Source organism: Peromyscus maniculatus, chromosome 9, assembly GCF_049852395.1.
Source record: "Peromyscus maniculatus bairdii isolate BWxNUB_F1_BW_parent chromosome 9, HU_Pman_BW_mat_3.1, whole genome shotgun sequence".
NCBI classification, from domain to species: domain Eukaryota; kingdom Metazoa; phylum Chordata; class Mammalia; order Rodentia; family Cricetidae; genus Peromyscus; species Peromyscus maniculatus.
This window is the reverse complement of record NC_134860.1, coordinates 54861504-54870037: the sequence shown is the minus strand read 5'-3', so window position 1 is coordinate 54870037 and position 8534 is coordinate 54861504.

Below are 8534 nucleotides of genomic sequence, written 5' to 3'. Positions count from 1 at the left end.
TAGCAGGCTTCTTCTTATCTAGTTCTTCTATCTTAAATCAACCCATTTCTATTAGTCTATAAGTTGCCACGTGGCTCATGGCTTAATGGTACCTTACATCTCGCTTGTCATGGCGGTAGCTGGCAGCGTCTCTCTTCTCTCAGCCTTCTTGTTCCCAGAATTCTCTTCTCTGCTTGTCCCACTTATACTTCCTGCCTGGCTACTGGCCAATTAGCATTTTATTTATACAGAGCGATATCCACAGCAAGCCTGTGGATGTGAGTAGAAGTCTAGCAGGACCTCACTGTCCATGTCCATTCTTACCACCTGCCTGGCCATGCTCTGCACTCACCACCTGCTTGACTGTGCTCCATCCTCACCACCTGCCTGACTGTGCTCCATCCTCACCACCTGCCTGACTGTGCTCCGTGCTCACCATCTGCCTGGCTGTGCTCCGTGCTCACCACCTGCCTGCCTGTGCTCTGTGCTCACCACCAACCTGACTGTGCTCCATGTTCACCTCCAGCCTGTCTGTGCTCCATCCTCACCACCTGCCTGACTGTGCTCCATCCTCACCACCTGCTTGACTGTGCTCCATCCTCACCACCTGCCTGACTGTGCTCCATCCTCACCACCTGCCTGACTGTGCTCCATCCTCACCACCTGCCTGACTGTGCTCTATCCTTACCACCTGCCTGACTGTGCTCCTTCCTCACCACCAGCCTGCCTGTACTCCATTCTCACCACCTGTCTGACTGTGCTCTGTGCTCACTACCTGCCTGATTGTGCTCTGTGCTCACCACCAACCTGACTGTGCTCCATGCTCACCTCCAGCCTGACTGTGCTCCATGCTCACCTCCAGCCTGGCTGTGCTCCATGCTCTTGGCCCTTACCTGTACCCTAGCTATGCTTTCAAGGATTGAGACCAACCACGGGACATTCAGGCTTTCCCCCCCCCCCCAGGCAGCAGCTCTTCCACACACAGGGCCCAGGGCACCAGCTGTCTCAGCCTGCCCTGCTCTCCACACCTCCAAGGCCGTTCTGTTTCTGGTTGTGCAGATGTATGAAGCAACAAGATTGCTTGCTTCTGCAGAGGGTTCCTCGGAGGGGACTGGGATACAGACCAGATGGAGGGTCCCTGCCCCTTCCAGCCTGTCCATGCAGCCAGCAGCTATCAGCAGAAGCCCTGGTGTAACCTTTCCCAGAGAGCTGGAAGCCGTTGAGCAATACCTTCCCATCCCCGTCAGCTCCCTAATCGGAACAGGAACAGAGCCAGAGGTGGCAGTGCTGAGTGGACAACATCAGCAGCAGGGCAGTCCATGACCGGGGTGCAGTTCCCAGCATCTACGTTGTGACCCACAGCTCTCTCTAACTCCAATTCCAGGGAATCTAACCCCCTCTTCCAGCCTCCTCGAGCACCAGGCATGCGCATAGTACACATATATGCACACACACAAGACACTCATACACATAGAATAAAAATAAATACAACTTCTAAGCCAGGCTGGGGTACATAATAAGACCCTATCTAGAACTAAAAGGCAAACTGAAAAAAAAAATATCTCTAATGGTAACATTGCCCCCAGCAACAGCCTGAAAACATCAGCTCTGCCACAAGCAGTGACCTACTCCGAGCATCAGAACATTGGAGCAATTGTTTTAGACCAAGGTCACTTATTCAGTCACCACCAAGGTCAGGTGACTGAAAGGCAGCAGTAGCTCTTAGTACAATGCATGGCAGTTTATCTGTGTGTCCCAGCCCCACAGTATTAAATGTTACATTTCCTCACACCAACTTTAGGCTAACTCAGTCAACAGAGTCCATGGAGTGTGTGGGTGTGGGGGGCTTAGGCACCTGAGTGAAGGTCAAGTACACAACACCCACTTGGGGTCCCTCTTGAAGATGGTGGAGATGGGAGAAGCTGGAGGGAAGGATTGCATGGTCCTGCTTCAGCTTTCATGAGTGAAGGCGCTAAGGTAGGTATGTGGTTGGCTTTTCTCTGTCAACATCCAAGGAGTAAATAAGGCTTCCTACCAAGTGCCCGATCCCTGTCGCCTGGGTGACCCTTCCTCCAGCCTCTCCTCCTCCTGTAAATGCCTCCTGTTTGGGGGACAAGAAGCCTCACCTTGCACTGGGTCTCAGGTATGCTGAGGCTATTCAGGATTTTGTAAACTCACTTCATGTGGTGAAAATTCTTCACAGCAGAAAGAGGTCACCTGAACAGTAGCCTCATTGCTTTCTTACACAACCACTCGGATTCTTAAGATAAAATGCCACGCAAAAAAACAAAACTCTGCAAAAAGCCTCCCAGAAAGAGAGCCTCCTTTCCAGAATTTAGAATGCCCACCCCCAGGATCGACACAGTGTGCGTTTGGGCTCTGAGCCTCTCCCCCCTTTTTTTAATTGACATTGTGATCTAATCACAGGGTATATTTAAATCCTAGGTTGGATAAAAGGATACAGAAATATTGCAGTAAGCTGTCTTTAACTTGGACAGACAGCCCTGATGGGAAAGATAGCCATTTGGGAAAGCCTCCCAAGATCTTTATCACAGAGCAATTTGAAGAATTTACCGTGGACATCAGTTAGGAGCGTCTAATATTTGGAAACAGCTCTGACTTTTGCCTCGGCCCTCCCCTTCATAGCTAAGTCCTGTGACGGACAGCCATTTGAGTCTGGAGGTATTACCCCAGGTTCACAGATAAAGAGGCTGAGCTCAGAGCAATTCACTTCCCCGGAGGGAATACTACTTAAAATAATACAAAACAGCTTCTAATACTCGACACCCACATTCACACAACCTTCTAAGTGTTCAAACTAATTTAAATGATACCGAGATAAGAAAGTGTTTGGCAGAGTTGCTGACATACCATGTGGGCCTCCGTGAATTTAATTGTCCCTTCTCTTTGCCAGTGTTGACATCTCTAGAACGCCCATCAAGTGGGCGTGGCCTTCCCTGGGTTACAGCCAAGCAGACTGAGGAGAGCCAGAGGGCTTGTCCAAAGAAGACATGACCAAGCCACCAAGCTGGAATTTGAAAGACCTGTGCCTCTTGTGTGTGTGTGTGTGTGTGTGTGTGTGTGTGTGTGTGTGTGTGTGTGTGTGTGTTTTATGATTCAATTGGACTGTGTGCCCAAGAAAGCTTTTTTGTAACTGGCAAATTATTTTAAACGTCTCCAGTATTTCAACAGCTAGCACTCAACTGTAGATACGTGCATTCCTTGAGTTCAGCATGGTAGCAGGGCGGCAGGTGTGGCCGTGCATACCTATATACCTCAGCTTCATGGAAGGGAGGGCCCGAAGTCATCCTGACCACATAGGAAGACTGAGGTCAGCCTGGGTTACTTGAGAGAAAAAGAAAGAAAGAAAGAAAGAAAGAAAGAAAGAAAGAAAGAAAGAAAGAAAGGAAGGAAGGAAGGAAGGAAGGAAGGAAGGAAGGAAGGAAGGAAGGAAGGAAGGAAGGAAGAAAAGAAATGGTTTGATGGTATAGTGCCCCAGCCAGGCATGTAAGAGGCTCTGGGCTTCATCCCCAACACTGAAAAAAAAACAGTAATAGCAATTAATTAAATGGTATCAGGCCAGTGACTTCAATCAAAGCTCCTTAGAGAGGTCGTGTTTTAGTAATCAGACAGGGAGTGGACTCAAAACCTGCCACCACCGCAGGGTCAAGAGTACAAGTGTTTGAATTCTGAAGTACTGAGGCCAAGACAAACAGCAGGAAAATGATCTTTTAGTAATCCATACGCATTACTTCCTCCTCAACAGAAGCCAGAAGCAGGAGGCACCCCTGAGTTCCAAAGAAAGGGAGACACTGCTTGTAAAGTCTCAGCAGGCACCAGGACACCCCTCATTTCAGACTTGGGGTTGCATGATTCAAGGTGTGGAAAAGAGACCATAATTACAGACAGTCCCAGGGTGTTGGGCTGGTGTGGGTGATTCAGCTTCTGACTTCTCTCTGAGTTGATGCCAAGACGGGGTCAGGACTGGTTTGTCGTGGGGCTTGAGCGCTTCCCTCCCACATCTAATGAGGAAACACACGAGTCTCTGGACACAGAAGGGACGGTAACATTTCAGACACTGGAGGAGGAGGAGCTGGGAGGGGGTGAGAGGTGGACAGGCACAAGATCACAGGTGCTCAGGCCTGAGGGGCCTGGGCCAGCACTGACTAGGCCAAAGCAAACAGAGCCAAGGTACGTGAATATGAGCTGAGGGGACAGGGCCTGGATGAGACAGCTGGAGACCAGGCCACCAAGAGGAGGGTGACATGGGGTGTAAGAAAATTGCAGGAACCATGGGGCCATGACCAGAAGGAAACACACAGCCCATGTCCTACTCCAGCCCTTAGTCAAGCCATTAGAGAATGTAAGATCCAGGAGTCTCCAAAATGAAAAGAGATGCCCCTGTCCCCTTCCCATCCCATGGGATTAAATGACACCTCTGCCTCAGATGGCGCCCTAGCCCTATGCATGTCCTTCTTTGTGTCCCTCCCAACTCCACCCTGCAACCCCCCTTTCTTCTCCATCTGGGAGATAGACTTGGCCTGCAGAGCCCATACCCTCTACCCTGTTCCGGATGGCACTACCCTCAAGCCCAGGGCGCATTTGGTCCATCCTTAGGAAAAGAACAAAATCTATGAATAAGTAGTTAATCTATTTTAGAAAGAGGCATCAAAAGTTCCCCTCCCTGCCGCCATGGTGGCACACAGTTGCAACCCTGGCACTCAGGAAGGCCGAGATAGGAGGGTCATAAGGTTATAGCCAGCCTGAGCTAGATGGTGGGACCTTGTCTCAAAAAAACAAACAAAACAAACAAACAAAAAACAGTAAAACAGGGACCGAGGAAATGGCTCATTTGGTAAAGGGTTCGCTGCCCAAGCATGGAGACCTGAGTTTGGACCCCAGCACCCACATTAAAAGTGCCACAGATTGTGGCACCTGTCTGTATTCTCAGCACTGGATGGTATTGCTAGAGCTCATTGGTCAGCCAGCCTAGCCAATCAGTAAGCTCCAGGGTTAGTAAGAGACTCTGTTTCTGGTCCTTCATTGGTTGCCAGCCTAGCCAATCAGTAAGATTAGTAAGAGACTGTTTCTGGTCCTTCAATCGCTGGCTTCCACACACACTACACATATATTACGGTCACATAAAAATAAACAATCAAATTCAAATAATATGAAGCCATCTTATTTTGTCTTTTTAAAGCGGAGCTTGCAAGGTTTCCATCTGCCTGTCCTGCGTGTGACCTCTGCGTGTTCTACCTCTTGAGCTTGGTTAAAGTTGGATATTGGCTTGTCCCCTCCAAAACTTGTGCTGAGGCTTGACCCCAATGTGGCGGTGCCGAGAGGTGGTGAGGCCTTTAGAAATCTGCTATCGTGAATAAATGTTTTTCTCATGGAAGTGGGTTAGTGGCCAATGGAGTCTACCTCCCCCCTTCTTCAAGCACTTATCGCCGCTCCCCCCTCCCCCCCTCCCCTGGGGGAGGCCCTCACCAGAAGACAAGTAGATACTGGTGCCTAATCTTGAACTTTCCGGCATTCACTTCATGGACCAAAAGAAAACCTTTTCTTTTTCTTTCTTTCTTTTTATTTATTTATTTTTAGGTGTGTGTGTGTGTGTGTGTGTGTGTGTGTGTGTGTGTGTGTGTGTAAGGGGTCTCGCTGTGTAGCCCTGGCTGGCCTAGAACTCAGTATGTAGATCAGGCTGCCTCAAACTCAGAGATCCACCTGCCTCTGCCTCCCAAGTGCTGACTTTAAAGATGTGCACTACCACACCAGAGATTGCTTCTTTCGTTAGTGTATTTCTCATATAGTTCAGATTGGCCTGGTACTCACAGCAACCCTCCCGTCTCAACCTCCTGCGTGCAGGAAATACACGTGTACATCACCACATCCAGCTCTAAACATCTTTTTCTTTATAACTCACTCAATTCAGGCATTCTACAACAGAAAGGTGCCCTCGCCACCAAACCCTGGCTTGGATCCGCATGAATGAAATTCTGAACCCACAAAGCTCCCGCATACCTTCCGGTCACTGAGTCTGTTGCGTCTCCACCTACAGAACAAAGAAGTCAGAGATTTCCTCTGTTCCGGGTGCCTGGGAAACTTTTCATAGTGGTGTGAATGTTCCCAAAACAGTCAGAAAGGATGCTAAGTATGGAAGAGCAAAATTGACTGAGGCCAGCCAAGCATGCCTGGCGAGTAAAGCAGCCTATCCAGAGAGCACCACAAGTCCTCAGGCCTCTCTCTGGTTCCTGTCCCCCCTAAGAGCTTACCCCTATCCACCAGACATACTCAAAGGCAGCGGTCAGTGTTTCATAGTGACATCACACCCTCCCTTGATGTCAAAGATAGTCCCTGGGACCCTCCTGACTTTCCTTGGTGCCTGTATTTACCCAACTTCAAACTGACCATGTCTGGAAAGCCCCTGATCTTCCTCCTCCATGGTGGAGGCTCTGATGCTATGTGATGACCTGCCAAGATCCCCGTATACAGTACAGGAACACATGGCCCCTGGCTGTCACCAGCCTCCAGAGCCACCTTTAACAGGCTCAGAGGAAGGGATGCTTGCTGTGTATAACACTTTATATAAATAAAACACTGATGGCCAGTGACCAGGCAGGAAGTATAGGCGGGACAAGGAGAGAGAATTGGGGAAACAGGAAGAAGGAGGGAGACACACTGCAGCCACCGCCAGGACAAGCAGCATGTAAAGATGCCGGTAAACCACCAGCCACATGGCAAGGTATAGATTTATAGAAATGGGTTAATTTAAGATAAAAGAACAGTTAGCAAAAAGCCTGCCACGGCCATACAGTTTATAAGTAATATAAGCGTCTGAATGATTATTTTATACATGGATTGTGGGACTGCGGGGCTTGGTGGAGCCTGGAGAGAAGCCCTCCAGCAACAGATGCTTGAGGTCAGCCCTGGGCAAAGCACTGAGGAAATGACCTGATCATTACTTTTTCTCTTGAAAGTGACCTGCCGCCCATATTAACAGCTCATTGTTGACAGTTTGACCTTTGGATACCATTTTCCAGTTTCCCAGGGATTTGTGCCCTGCATTCTCTGACCAAAATATTTCAAATGAAATCTAAGATGGTTCTGACCATACAACGTGGAACATTAAACCTAAAAGCTGTTTCATTCCCGGCATCGTTTGCACAAGCAGTCCCCCGGGAAGACACCAGCCGAAGCATGAACCACAGCCCCAGGCTCCCACTGTCCCATGGCAAATGCCCATCCAAGTTCAGGAATTCTGTGCACATGGCTTCCACCCCCTTCGCTAGCACCATCTGATCCTCCTCCCACACCCCGAGCACTCACACCCTGGTGGTCCCTCAGCCTCTGACATGAAACATCTGCACTCCTCACCTGGCCTTGCTGCACTTGCTCCTGGCCGGGAATCAGGAAAGATGCTCCGTCCCTCTGGGACAGTCTGTGACGGTGACCTCTGCCTAGCCTCACAGTCCTGAAGGCCGGGGGTCCAGTACATGAGTGCTGTAGCCAGACCCTGCTGCTTGTATTGCTTCTAGACCTGAGAAGGGGAGAGAGAGAACCAGCTGTCAGCTCATCTCCTCGGGGAATTCTGGAGCCTGGATATTCACGAGAGTGAGAATCTTTCCAGAATTTTCTGCTGCCTAGAAGATAAATTCACTCCTCCCAAGCCTATTACATTCTGGCCCCAGTCTATGCTGCAAATTCATTTGAAAAACAAATCTCCCATCAACTCTCAGGGCTTCACTTGTTTCTTTCATTCATTCATTCATTCATTCATTCATTCACTGGGGGCACATGCCACAGCATATGTGTGGAAGACAGAGGACAGTTTGCAGGAGGCGGTTCTCTCCTTCCACCATGTGGGTCCCAGGATTGAGCTCAGGTCATCACATTCATCAGCGAGTGCCTTTACCCAGCGAGCTTTCGCTCCAGCCCCAAACTCATGTTTTCATTGTTTCTTGGGTGAGGTCCTTCACTGCTGGGCCCATGGACATTCCCACTATCTTATGTGTGTAGCACAAATCTTAAAGGGTCTTATTAATAAAAACAAACCCGGGTGTTGGGGTAAATTCTGACAGATCAGAGAAGCAGAACAAGCCACAGCCACCTCACCTCGTCAATTCCTCAGCTGATCCTGTTTCCTCAGAATGGATGCCTCTCAGCTGAACTGTGCTGCTCAAAAGCCTAAAAGCTTAACCAGCTCTAGTTCCTTGTCTTCACGCCTTAAATACCTTTCTGCTTTCTGCCATCACTTCCTGGGATTAAAGGCTCTTGTTACCACGCCTGGCTGTTTCCAGTGTGGCCTTGAACTCACAGAGATCCAGGCGAATCTCTGCCTCTGGAATGCTAGGATTAAAGGCGTGTGTGCCACCATTTTCTGGCCTCTATATCTAGTGGTTGTTCTGTTCTCTGACCCCAGATAAGTTTATTAGGGTGCACAATATTTTGGGGAACACAATATCAACACAGTGGATGTGTTAATTAGGGTCAGAGTGAAGATTAGGGTTAGATTCATCACCTTAGCTATTTTGTGTACCAGGCAGTGGCATTAAACACAT